General features: G+C 37.9%; 1 long non-coding RNA gene across 1 annotated transcript in view; it reads left to right on the top strand.

The window, feature by feature from the left end:
* LOC148125255 (uncharacterized) overlaps positions 1-8,315 on the top strand; it is a 46,104-nt gene extending 37,789 nt beyond the window's left edge. Inside the window, exon 3 of the long non-coding RNA XR_015744405.1 lies at positions 8,111-8,315. This is a non-coding gene — a long non-coding RNA (uncharacterized LOC148125255). The remainder of the gene's footprint in view (positions 1-8,110) is intronic.
* The last annotated feature ends 5,488 nt before the right edge of the window (positions 8,316-13,803 follow it).

Below are 13,803 nucleotides of genomic sequence, written 5' to 3'. Positions count from 1 at the left end.
GGAAATTCCTTCATTGTAGTTTGTTTTGGTTTTTTATTTCACCTTTATCTGCTCATTATGTTCGGACTGTATTGCTTTCTTTTGAAGACTATTTTTGAATAAGTTTAATCTCCAACTGAGAATTATTGAACAGTGGGGCCAAGTTGGAGGCATTAAAGGACATTTATTTATGTTTTGGATTTTGTTAAATTTGTGTTACACTCCGGGTCATCACACACTATCTCCATTAGAAGAAACATAACCCCAACCATGTTATTAATAACTGCAGTGATTCACTTAGCAGCTATGGAAAGAAAGGTTGTAAAATGGGGCAAAACTCACCTAATAACTGTCTCACTTAGCAACAGAAATTTTGGGGTCAATTGTGTTCATAAATGAGGACCACATGTACCTGTAAAGATGCCTTCAGCATTGGCTAAAGCATGTCTCAGTATTCTAGGGCAAATTTGTCCATGAAAAGTTTAGCTTCATTGCTGATATTTCTATTCTAAGGAACCCAAGGTGATTGGGCTAATAAAATGGCAGCAATCCAATTCCAAATACTATGCCATGGGCCAGTGTGGCTAATCATATCCCAAGCGCTTTGAGACCAGAGATGCTATTCACCAGGTTCTGACCAGTTCTGGAGAAACGGTAGTGGAAAATTTGAGTAGTTCAGAGAACTTGCAAATACCACCTCTGACTGGCCCTGCCCCCAACTATTCTCTGCCTCCCGAGTCCCAGCTGATCGGCTGGATCTTCTTTTGTTGCCCTGCACAGGAGAACAGAGCTGGAAAGCAGGTTAGTGGGGTGAGGAGGGAATGGGATTTTGCAATAACCTTTTCCTGCTATACCCACCAAGCCATGCCCACAGAACTGGTAGTAAAAAAATTTGAATCCCACCACTGTTTGAGTCCCCTTTGTGAGATGTTCAAAATTTGATGGAATTGCTTCCTGCCTATTTGAAAAGAATAAGTGCAATACCTGGGAGAAACAACCCCCAAACAAAACCAATTTTCTCCAAAACTCTCCCCTCACGTGATGTGATCCCACCATTTAACAAGCTCTGTCCCACCCAAAAATTGGTTTGTCCTGCCATTTGCCATGCCAATGGTAAGCAGAGTGGAGAACATTGTGAGAATATTTTAATATTTTAATCGTAGTCTGCACTACTATTACTGTTAATCTTCTCATCACTCCTTATCACCGCTCCCCTCTCATTTGTGATTGTAGGACTGTAACTTTGTCGCTTGTATCCTTATGGTTTATATTGACTGTTCCCTAGTATGATTTGATTGCTGATTGTACCCTATGACTATCATTAAGTGTTGTACGTTATGATTCTTGATTCTTAACGAATGTACCTTTTCTTTTATGTACACTGAGAGCATTTGCACCAAGTCAAATTCCTTGTGTGTCCAATCACAGTTGGCCAATAAAGAATTCTATTCTATTCTATTCTATTCTATTCTATTCTATTCTATTCTATTCATATTTTAATTATTATTCATTTTACATTTCCTGTACTTATTTTTAAATCCTCTGGCCCAGCTCAAGAGAAAGAAATCTTGATGGCCAAGGTATCTTCAGGACTTCTTTCCTGTTGTTTCCATAGCAATAAAAAGCAGATTTCACAAGAGGCAAATGCCACTTCCTTGTAAAATGTCAACCTTTTCCCTTCAAAAAAAAGGGGGTGGGGGAAGTGAGAAGTCACCTGGGGCATAATCATGAAAATGCATAAGTTCCTCCTTGCAAAGGATTTTTTGCCTCCTGAAGCAAGCAACCAACTCATCCTAGCAGAAGAGATTCAAGGAGATTTTCTTACTCAAGTGACATGTCCTATTTCACATGTAATCATTGGTTCCCTGTGAAAGCAGATTAACACCAACTCAGATACCTGGAGGAATGTATCTAACTCTGATTTAGTCGTATGAACAAATACACGGCTGAATTTGCACATGATGCTACAGCACAATTTTAGCCAAGGTTTGTTAAATAAACCATGGAATTTGTAAATTACAACTGTTGGCTTCACAACACACATTAAATTGAGACCAAACACAAAATGTCATGATTTAGCACAATGTGCAGACTTAACAGTTGGGTGACAATTACTTCCATAGCCTAAGTTGTGGTCTTTCTTGACACAAACCTAATGGCATCCCATTTAATGAATACAATGACTTATGACTGCAATTCTGTGGTCAATTACAGCTGTAAGTCGAGGACTACCTGAACTGCTTTGGTTGCTCCAAAGTTTTTGGGCTTAACCCTGAGCAAAGTGAAAAATTTCTTTTTGTGTTCTTTTGTGACTTGTGTTTCTTTCATTAAATACTTCAGTAGTAGAAAGTAGAATGGAGTGGAGCATTTTCCAGAATTATTCTTGGAATACAAGCTTATGAGGAGCATGTGATTTCTTTGCTAATTCTAAATCTATAAATAATGCAGGCTAAACCCAATATATCTGGGACCACTGGACATGGTGGGGATGACTTCTGCATGGACAGAACAACAAGGACATAGAAAATCAGTTTTTTAAAAAATATGTTTTCTTTAGTATTATCGGTGCTTAAATGGCTTCATTCAGACAAGGATCTTTTCCATGAAAATCTGGAGCTGGCAAGGAATAAGCCTTCTATTGCCTGATAGCCATGTATCACTAAGAGACTAGAAATTTTACTGTGGATGTTTTTGCATTTCACAATAAGAAACTGTTTAATTATGGCACATTGAATACTTCATAATTAGCCAGATTCACACACATTAAGCATAAACCATGGCTTACAAGCCATGGTGGCTGAATCACACTAAATTCCAAACAAAATATAATTGAGTGTGATATGTGAATTCTAGCATAGTAGTTTCTTTTAAAGAAATATTTGATGCTTATGATCCACTAGGCAACTTAGCTGGAAGGCTCTGTCAGAAACCGTTATTCTACAAGAGTTTTTGCTCTTGTGTCTGCTGGGAGATATGTGTCAAAAAAGCAAAATGGTGCTTGTGGCTGTGTGATCAAAACCCCACTCCTTTTGTATGTGTTTTGTATATGGATTTATGTGACTCACTCACTTCTGGAAAGCTCAGCAAATGACAGAGCAAAAGCTAAATATACCTTCCATCCACTTCCAGCCCTAAACCTATTCAAAAGGAATGGATACCAAAAATATGATTGGACTTCTGCCTTCGGGGATCCTGGGATTAATGCCACAAGTCATGGGGTGAGTTTTGTTTGCCTGCGCATTTTATGTAGCACTATTTATATAACAGCAGCAAAGAATCTTTTAAAGTTCTCTTTAAAAGCTGGGAAGCATTAGTTGTATCTCAAGTTGTTATCAAACAACTGGGACAAACCCTGTATCTTGGACAAAAAAATGTTGAACCAAATCTTCCCCCTCTGACCACAGAGAATAAGAGCCAGTTGTACTGTTTTATCATTTTGTCAAGGGGAAGATACAAAATGTTTAGAAGAGGAAGGTACAGGAAGACATAAACAAGAGGTCTGCAAACTGATGATACTCATGGCTCCTTTAATAAGGAGATATGTTTAGAGAGCAGGTTGCTTTATTTCACTCACATACTTGTTTGTCCAAAAGCAACTCAAAAGTGGCTAGGTTGTGTAGGTTGACCTTTTGGCCTAGAAGTCCCATTGATGGAGCTCCCATGAAGACGGGGAATCTCTTTTTTGGCTCAAATACAGAAACATGGTAAGAAGAGAACTCCTGTTTGGCTGTTGAAGTACTATCTGGTTATCAGACTTTTCTTGCATGAATTAAAGTGAAAATTTACTTAGGTATCTGGGTTCTATTGACACATGGCAACTTCTCCAATTCTTAGGACTTCCAGAAAATTGGATTTCAACTGCCTGTTGGTAAGGTATTGTGAATGTCAGAGTCCTATTCCTTTGGAGAACGTGATCTTGGAGAAGCTAGTAAATTACTGCAATTCCAAGTTTCCAGACTGGAAACTGCTGTTACATATAATTTATTAATTCCCTGTTTCGTCTCTTACTGCCAGCTATCTGTGGCTGGGATATCATCTACTTATTAAAATGAATTATTGGCTAAATTGTTATATTTGAGTATCTCATTGATTTTATTGGTCCTAGGTATTTTTCATTGTACTGTACAGTAGTTTTCCATCCATTTTATTTTTTGATATGTACGCTAGCTGCAAAGAGGTTTTAGTTGTTGAAATATTCATAAGGGTTTTTTTTTAACACTATTATACTTAAATTATCTCTTCTATGAACTTTTTCAAGTCGAATGCATTGGTGGGAATTTCAATAGATAAATACTGACTATATTATGAGCATAAATAGCAAAGCAGATTAGATTCATCTCACTCAATTAAAATTCCACACCCTTCCCTAAGGACCAGCCCAAACAAGTCTTACAATGCTTTTGAAAGCAGCTCAGATTGTGTGTAAGCCTGAAGTGGAAAGGTGTTCTATCACATCCTAGCAATTGGGATGCATGTACTAAAATAGCCCTCGTTCTTGCCATGTTGACTGAACCTGACCCACAAAGCATTTACAATAGGTCATATCTGGATTATAGTCTTTGTAGATCCTGGCCACTCTTAATAATCATATTAATCATAAGCCCATACTCAATATAATACACTTAAAGCTTAGAAATTTGGAAGAGATTAAAAAATTTTTATACAGCCATGAGAGTTTTGTCAACTATGTATAATGTGCGTATTATGAGTATCTACAAGAAGAAGCAAATGATAAAACAATCAACAAGACATTGTGATGTTAAAACATCTGTCCTTGCATCAGACATTAGGACCCAAGTACGGCAGTCCTCGACTTTAAATCACAACTGAGGTCCAAATTTCTGTTGTTAAGTGAGACAGCTGTTAAATGAGTTTTGTCCCATTTTACAACCCTTCTTGCAACAGCTTTTATGTGAATCAATGTAACTGATAAATTAGTAATCCAGTTGTTAAGTAAATTTGGCTTCCCCATTGACTTTTGTTCTCAGAAGGTCGCAAAAGGAGACCACGTGACCTTGGGAGATAGCAACGGTCATAAATAGGAACCAGTTGCCAATGTTGATCACATGATCATAGGGATGCTTTGAAGATCCTAACAGTGAAAAATAGTCATAAGTCATATTTTTCAGTGCTGTTGTGACTTTGAACAGTCACTAAACAAACTTTCATAAGTTGAAGACCACCTGTACACAAGGCAGGATTTCCATCATGAATATCACTGCATAAATGTCATTATTTTGCTGTAATTACAGTTTGCTCTTGGTGCCCATGGTCCCCATTGGATAACCCAGTTTAGCCAGGGACTTGTGCCAAATCTCAATCCTCTTTTTGTGGCCCCTAGAATTTTCTCCAACTAAAAGCCACATTTGACATTTAACAGATTAACAGAGTTGGAAGGGACCTTGTAGGTCATCTAGTCCAACCCCCGGCTCAAACTGGAGACCCTACACCATTTCTGACAAAAGGCAGTCCAATCTTTTCTTGAAAGCTTCCAGTGATGAAGCTCCCACAACTTCTGAAGGCAAACTGTTCCTTTAGTTGATTGATCTCACTGTCACAAAATTTCTACATTGAATCTTTCCTTGATCAATTTCCATCCATTATTTCTTGTATGGCCTTTGGGTGCTTTGGAAAATAGCTTGACCCCTTCCTCTCTGTGGCAGCCCCTCAAATATTGGAACACTGATATCATGTCTTCCCTGGTCCTTCTCTTCGCTAGACTAGCCACGCCGAGTACTTGCAATTGTTCATCGTACATTTTAGCCACCAATCCCCTAATCATCCTGGTTGCTCTTCTCTGCACTTTTTCTAGAGTCTCAACATCTTTTTATAGTGTGGTGACCAAAACTGGATGCAGTATTCTAGGTGTGGTGTTACTAAGGCTTTATAGTATTAGTACCTCACTTGATCTTGATTGTATCCCTCTGTTAATGCAACTCAGGATCACACCTTTATTTTCTGCCATATCTTTTTTGAAAAATAGAGAAAACTGTTAAGAAAGATTTAACATAAAGTTTTTTTTTAAAAAAAAACTGTCTCTCCCCAAACCCAGAAAAATGTTGAAAATTTTCCATGCCCCTGCCCCCAGGATGCCCACCTCCCATCTCTAAAAGGCCATTTTGCAATTCCATGCATGTTGTATTACTGTCTCTCACTGACTGCAGAACAAGCTCCACTGAAAGGTTAAATCAATTTCCATTTGTGATTTAGAATGTGGTTTGCAGAGATCCTATTGGAATATTTGGACCATGCTCTGTAAAGTTGCATGATTTATCACCTGCTTCTTATACTGTGTCCAGAATAGAGAATAAGTTCAGAAGTAAGAACAGCCCTTCTCAGTTTGGCAGCCTATTGGTGTTGTTGAACTAAACCCCCGGAATTCCCTGCCAGCATGGCAGATGTGAGTGGTCTTTAAAGCATCAATGTGTTTCTGATTGTGTGTGTGTCCCCTTTACAGATAAACACGTTTTGCAATCGTTGTTTCAATATTATGCATGTCTGGGTATAAGCTTTTAGCAAAATTGTGTTTTCACTTTGGTATGACTTGTTGTTGTTTTAAGAAAGTTCAAAGGAAAAAGCTTGCTTTGTGGGGATTACCGTGTAAGCTAACCATGTGAATTTGCATTTATTGAAAATATCAGCGATATCTTCAACACATTCATTCCTTTTTCTTTCCAGCAAAACTGTGAACAACTGAAAAAGAGAAATTACAAGGTCTGCTACCCTATTTTGACAGTAATTATAGTTAGAACAGCTGCAAAAACCACTGAAAGAAAATGAGTCAGGTTCATAATTTGCCAACACGATTTGAAAAAAATCTGTAATAGGCTTGTGACAATTTTCAGATGTCTTGAAAGCATGAGAGAGAAAGTTTGAGCTTAACAGAAAGCTGAAAAAGAAGTATCAGGAGATATCCATTTTGGTGTTTAGAATCTCTGTCTGTAGTATGATTTGCACTACAGATTCTAGATTTCCCTAATCTCCCATAGAATTCTCCAGATCCTTATTAGAGGTGTTTGAAGAATCGTTTCCTAATATCCAACCTATTTACGGTACATACACAAGCAGCAGAAATCATTTTCAAAACCAGTCACTATTTTCTAACATGGGTCTTTGATAACAAAGGCATTTCAAAAAAGGCTCCAATATAAAGCTGCCAGATTGGAAGTCCTTAAGAAGGTTGATACAATGTATGTGGCCTTAATGGAGGCAACAGAACTGTCCTACAATCGATATGAATTAACCCAGAATTGTCAAATTAACAGTTGTGAAAGGTGTGTTGAATTTTACATTCTAATCTAACAGTGTGCACTGTTTCGTTCGCGCCTAACTACTTCCAATTTCCATAAGCACAACCATATACATAAAACTAAAGACAACAGTGATTCTGCTCACGTCATGATATTATTATTGATTGTTAGTGAGAAACGTGATCGAATAAGGCTAGCAACTCTACTAAAACCCATGGCATTGTTTGTAGCTGGCTTGTGAAATAAAGTATAATCTCATATGAGTCATGTGGAGATATGAGGCATTCAAGAACAAGAAATACATAACAATATGTGCAGTTCCCTTAATTACTGTATAACTCAGACTTCCTCTATTATATATTTAGTCTGATGAAGGAACACAACACTGAGGAAAAAAAACTGTTATTATTACAGCATCTATTAGGTGTCTGTTTTATAAGAAGAAGGACCCTGAATCATGGGAAAACAGTTTGCTTTATAGAAGTTGAAGGCTACAAGGTGAAAAATCAGTTGGACAATTTGGGGAAGCTAAACAGGTCCTTATCTATGTACCTGGGATAAGGTCTATTTTTAAGCAAGATGGCTCCTTCAGGAGCATAGCAAAGTCCATTGTTAAAGGAGATTGAATGTTGAGGCCATCAGCTGATGGAGGATGGAAAGTCAGGATTTCTCTGGGTTGCAAAATGCTTGTAAAAGATGCCTTTGGGCTGCACTGTGAGCTGGTGAGGAGGCTTCTATTTGGGGGGTTAGATGGGATTGCAGGGGTTGTTGTCTGGGGGTTTGGGTCTGATACAATTAAGTGAAGACATGAACTGAGTTTGACTCTGATCATATCTAGAGGAAAAAGAGGAAAAGGGTGCATCCTCCATTTTGTTTTCTAGGTTTGTTTGCTCCACTATGGTCCTTTCCATCGGCCTCAAAATCCCACAGCTTGCCTGTATTTATAACCCTGCTAAGGAGCCGCATACAAAACCTATTCATGTATATTTATTTTTAAAGTTTAAGGCTGCCTTTTTGTACAATGAATTTGGGTGGTGTACACAGTGAGAATTAAAAAAAATGCTTTGTATTTAATCTTAGTCCAATTTTTCATTGTGCTGCAAATTGTATTTAATAGTTGAGGGAAAGGGATTTGCAGATATCCATTCTGTTTTATTAACAATGTGATGCAGCATTAATACTAAAAGAAAAAGGAGCTAGAAATCAATCACTTTTCTTTTTGAAAAAGTCAAGCCTGAATTGTTGAAAAACCCTTTTCCTTGGTGCTTAATTAATAAAACTTTAATTCAAATGTTGACAAATATAAGCAATTCTTGTTTAAATGTATTTATTCTTCTACCAATATATAAACCTTGACAGATTCCAAATTTAAGCAGAATACACACATTCTTGATGCTTAATTAACACTATAAAATCCCATTAACTAACCTGTAGATTTTACACACACACCTTATTTATTTCTTATTTCTATAAAGCAATATTTATTTCAAGTCAATATAACTTCCATTGCTAGCTATCTACTGAATGGATGGTTGAATTCCTTGGAGGCCAATATTTACTGCCGTGTTTGATGTCCAAACTGACAGTTATTAGAGTTGCACCAATGATTCAGAAATCATATCACATACAATGAATCAGTGGTGGAATTAAAAAAAAAATACTACCGGTTCTGTGGGCGTGGCTTGGTGGGTGTGATGTTGCTTGGTGGGCGTGGTAGGGAAAGGATACTGTAAAATCTCCATTCCCATCCCACTCCAGGGGAAGGATACTGTAAAATCTCCATTCCCTCCGCATTCCTGGGGGAAGGTAACTGCAAAATCCCATTCCCCATCCCATCCCACTAACCAGCTTTCCAGCTCCGTTCTCCTGTGCAGGGCAACAAAAGAAGACCCAGCTGATCAGCTGGGACTTGGGAGGCAGAGAATAGATGGGGGCGGGGCCAGTCAGAGGTGGGATTTGCCAGTTCTCCGAAGTACTCAAAATCTCTGCCACCAGTTCTCCAGAACTGGTCAGAATCTGCTGAATACCACCTCTGCAATGAATCTTATGCTCGCATAGACTCTGTTCAGTACAACAAAGAGCTAGTATAGTTTTAGGTTTCCTATTCATTTTAAAGTAAAAGTATCAATTCCTGTGAATACAGATTGGCCTTCTTAGTGTTTGAATGGGAAATCTCTATACTACATTTCTGGAGAGAAGTAATGTCCCTAACCCTAAACATGCTCACTCAAAAGAAAGACTTTCCAGTTTCCAGTGGACTATTATCTCATTGGATGTTAAGCACTGCATCTTAAATTATCTTTATTACATAAATTGATTAAGCAATAGTAAGTAAAATCTCTGTTCTCCTCACCCATACAGAGAAATTCAGAACAATAACACTTTTTTAAGTAAATGGTCTAAAACTCTTTCCATCTCAGAAACTCTTCAGTAGCATTGAGAAACCAGATTAAATTGACACTGAAACAAAACTTGTGCCCATCTGTGAAACATAACCGAGGGGAAAATAGGCTGTGTGCAATAAGCTCCTTCTCTCTTTTATTAATTTGCCTTTGTTTGAAAGAATTAAATTTATTTGCCAGGATCAGGTGAGGAAGAATACAGAGCAACATGATAAAGTTACAGCAGCAGGAGAAGATGGGAAGAAGAAGCTATTAATCTTCCTACAACATTGAATTGAAGCTTGCCATTGATAGAAAGAGCACAAGCAAAAGGTGACAGCAGAACAATCTGTTCTTTCCTTTCCAGAAACCATGAAAACTCTATTCCCTCACCAAAGCATTGGCCCAAATTCCCCCATGCACTTGAAGTGCTTCAATGGTATTACTGTGTCTGGGATGGAGACAATTTTCACTCAAGAACGTCAGCAGCCAGAAATCGATATTTATATACTAGTCTTTAATGTGAGTTGATGTGATGGAATGTCTTCTGAATTCCCAGAAGAGTGGGAGTGCATTCCAGAGGAGAAAGAGGCAACCCAGTTTAGATAGTTGGTGAGAGAATAAAGGTGAAGACAGTTCCTCCCTAATAGATCCCAGAATATATGTTTTATAGTACAAGTAGTTGGGCAAGATTTCTAGCTATAGTTGAGGAACAATATAGAAATCTGCTTAGAAGAATTGCAAGATCTTTTTTGTTTTTCAAGTCTGATGATTAATAAACTATAATTTTATTAGTTATTGGTTATATTAATTTTCTGTTAATAAATGCAGCATATTATTTTTTAAGTAATCTTACTTAAAGGCAGATAAAACTAAGCTACCCAGAGCAGAAGTATCTGCATGGGAGGAAGAGGGAGAAGTGGGAAAGGCCATAAATTCTAGATCAGTGTTTTTCAACCTTCAGCATGCTGGCTGGAGGATTCTTCTAGGAGTTTGAAATCCCCAACCTTAAAGTTGCCAAGTTTGAAAAACTCTGGTCTGAATAATCTATAAAGTCTATAATTAAAACAGAGCCACAAATAGGTCCAACAGTAGACAATTGGTAACTCATTTATTGCAGTACTTTTATCCTGAAAATGAATAAAACTTCCCTTAAATGAGCTTGGCGACTTAGGCATATATTGCCAGGATAGAGATGAAAGATGAGTAGATGGACAGCCCCAAGTCTATTGTTCTTTAGAAGACCCATAAAGGCTTTATTTATACACAGGCCTTGGGTGCAAGAGATTCATATTTTCATGTTTTACTGTATTTCTTTTATTGTTGTGGGCCACTCACTGAGAGTCAGGTGGCATACAAATTTATTTAATTATTCATTAAAATTATTCCTTGATGTGTTCTCTTTTCCCAGAGAAAATTGAAGCTGTACTGCAGTGGTGGGATTCATTATTATTTTTTTACTATCGGTTCTGTGAGCATGGCTTGGTGGGCTTAGCTTGATGGGCATGGCAGGAGAAGGATACTGTAAAATCTCCATTCCCTCCCCACTCCTGAGGGAAGGTTACTGCAAAATTCCATTCCCTCCCCACCCCACTAACCTGCTTTCCAGCTCCATTCTCCTGTGCAGGGCAACAAAAGAAGACCCAGCCGATCAGCTGGAACTCTGATCATCTGGGACTTGGAAGGCAGAGAATAGATGTGGGTGAGGCTATTCAGAGGTGGTATTTGCTGGTTCTCCAAACTACTCAAAATTTCTGCTGAATACCACCTCTGCTGTACTGGTTATATTTTCACAGGTCTGGGCTGGAGAAAAGTCCAAGTTGGAGAAAAGGGGAGGAAAGGCATTAAGAGGAGAGCATTTTACCAGCTTGGTCCTACCAAATTGCAATCCCTACCCCCCTACCCCCTCCCTAGTACTTAGTCAGCAAACAGAGTTTCAGAAATGCGCATTGGCAGAGTTAAAATGTCATTCCATCCTAAGAAAATGATAAATTGCAAGGTGTAACAGAGGGGGCAGGGAGAAAGCTCTGCACAGAGATCTGAACTAAATTTCACCCAGTCAAGAGGTTATTATTGTATATTCAAAAGCTGAGTCTTTCTTCTGACAAGAGACCAGGATAAGGAACAAAGGCATGGTATTTAAAAAGGAAGGGAAGAAAAGCATTAGCATTGTAAAATATTTCTAGGGAAAGTGGGGAAAAACAGTGTTGATCCCTAAGGGAAAACTTGTTTTATTTTTAGCTCTGTGTTAAAGAAAGTGCTACCACAGTCACCTAACACATTGATAACTTCCCATGGCTGCTAACATGAGTGCTGTGAGAGAATATATCAATTATATGCAAAAGTACTCGTGCTTTGTTTAAGGGGGGGGGGGGAGTATATTCTTGTCCTATGCAGATTTTTTTTAAGTTGTTTCCAAGACTCAACCCATAAGAATCCACAAAATAGCTAAGAGACTGAACAATGAACCACAGAGTTACTGGTCTAAATCTTTTAACTGCACTTGGTCTCCATTTATTACCGAGAATTATAAGGAGTGTGTTTTATTTAATGTGCACAAAAATGCACAAACTCAGGAAAACAAAAGCAGAATGCCAAGGATGGAATTAGTAAGAAGGAAAATGTAGTTGACAGCCCAGCCTAAGAAACAGAAAAACAAACGAACAGGAGAACAATTTAATCTGTTTCTGCCAATCCAGTAATTTCTTCATTGCTAATGATGCCTATATACATGAATGTCAACAACAAAAAAGCATACAGAAATCGAATTGATTATCTTGTTGGCATAAGAAAGTAGGATAGCTCAGGTATAATAGCAAAGACATGCCCAGGAGCTGACTATGGAAAAGATCACATACTGTTCATGTACAAATTTCAAGGCAAGCTAAAATGGAAGGAAACAGTCAGTCTGTTTCCGTGATAATGTCTTCAGCATATATCCACTACTTTCAAGGGGAACATCAGGAATCATTTTAAAAAACTAAATCTCATTAATAGGAAACCAGAAGACCTGTGGAATACAATCAAGGAAATTTAAAAAGATGAATGGTGAAGAAAGTCTTTCAGAGACCAAGAAACAGAAGAAGGCAAACTGAATGTCAGGACAATAGAAATTGCCAAGAAGACACAAGCCAAAGCCAAGAAAAGCAAGGACCTCAAGAAAGAATTTAAGAATCTCATTATTTTCACCTTAGAAGATGTTCTCTATTTACAAGTAGCCCTGGTACTAAAGGATGAAGTTAGATCAGCACTTCAGTAATTACCAAATTGAAAAGCCACAGGAACTGATAAACTCAGAAACTTGGCAAGCAACAGAAAGATAATCAGTCACAATTCTAATCAATCTATAACAGCAAATTTATGGGGAACGTCTAAGTGGCCAAGAAATTGGAAGAGATCAATTGACATACCAATATCAAAGAAAAGAAGTTTAATAGAGTATGCAGACTATTGCATGGTATCTTTAATTCACATGATAGTAAGGTCATTGTCCAATGCAGACTATTTGCAAAAGAAGAGGTCAGGTGTTCAATCTGGTTATTAAAAAGGCTGAGGAACAATAGATATTGTTGCTAATGCGCAGTGAATAATTAGGAAATCCAAAGAACTTCAAAGAAAGTACGTACGTACTTCATTAACTATGAAAAGGCCTTTGAACGTATCAACAATTTAAGTTGTGGAATGTTCATAGGAAAATGGAAATCCCAGAGTATCTCCTAGTCATCATGTGAAATCTATACACAGGTCAGGAACCACAATCTAGACAAATGAAGAAACAGGTGAGAATCGGCATAGAGCCATGTCAACAAAGGAATGAGACAAGGCTGTACACTTGGTCATTATTTATTCAACCTATATTCTAAATATATATCGAAGGAGCTTGGATTGGAAGATGCGTATGGCTTCTCCAACACACCTGACGGCAAGACAAAAAATAGTGGATGGAAAAGCTTAACAAAAAGAGACCCAACCTAGAACTACGAACAAATTTTCTATTAATCAGTAGAACAGCTTTCCTCCAGAAGTGTGGGTGCTCCATCAATGGGGGGTTTTAAGAAGAGATTGGATAGCCATTTGTCTGGAATGTTGTAGGATCACCTGCTTGAGTAGGAGTTGAACTAGAAGAGCTCCAAGGTCCCTTCCAACTCTGGTATTCTATATGTCAGTCATCTATGCTATGCTGATCATACTAC

The sequence above is a fragment of the Pseudonaja textilis genome, chromosome 7, assembly GCF_049901715.1.
Source record: "Pseudonaja textilis isolate UNSWEBS1 chromosome 7, rPseTex1.2, whole genome shotgun sequence".
Lineage (NCBI taxonomy): Eukaryota > Metazoa > Chordata > Lepidosauria > Squamata > Elapidae > Pseudonaja > Pseudonaja textilis.
The sequence above is the reverse complement of the archived record's forward strand: the minus strand, read 5'-3'. Positions and strand labels throughout refer to the sequence as shown.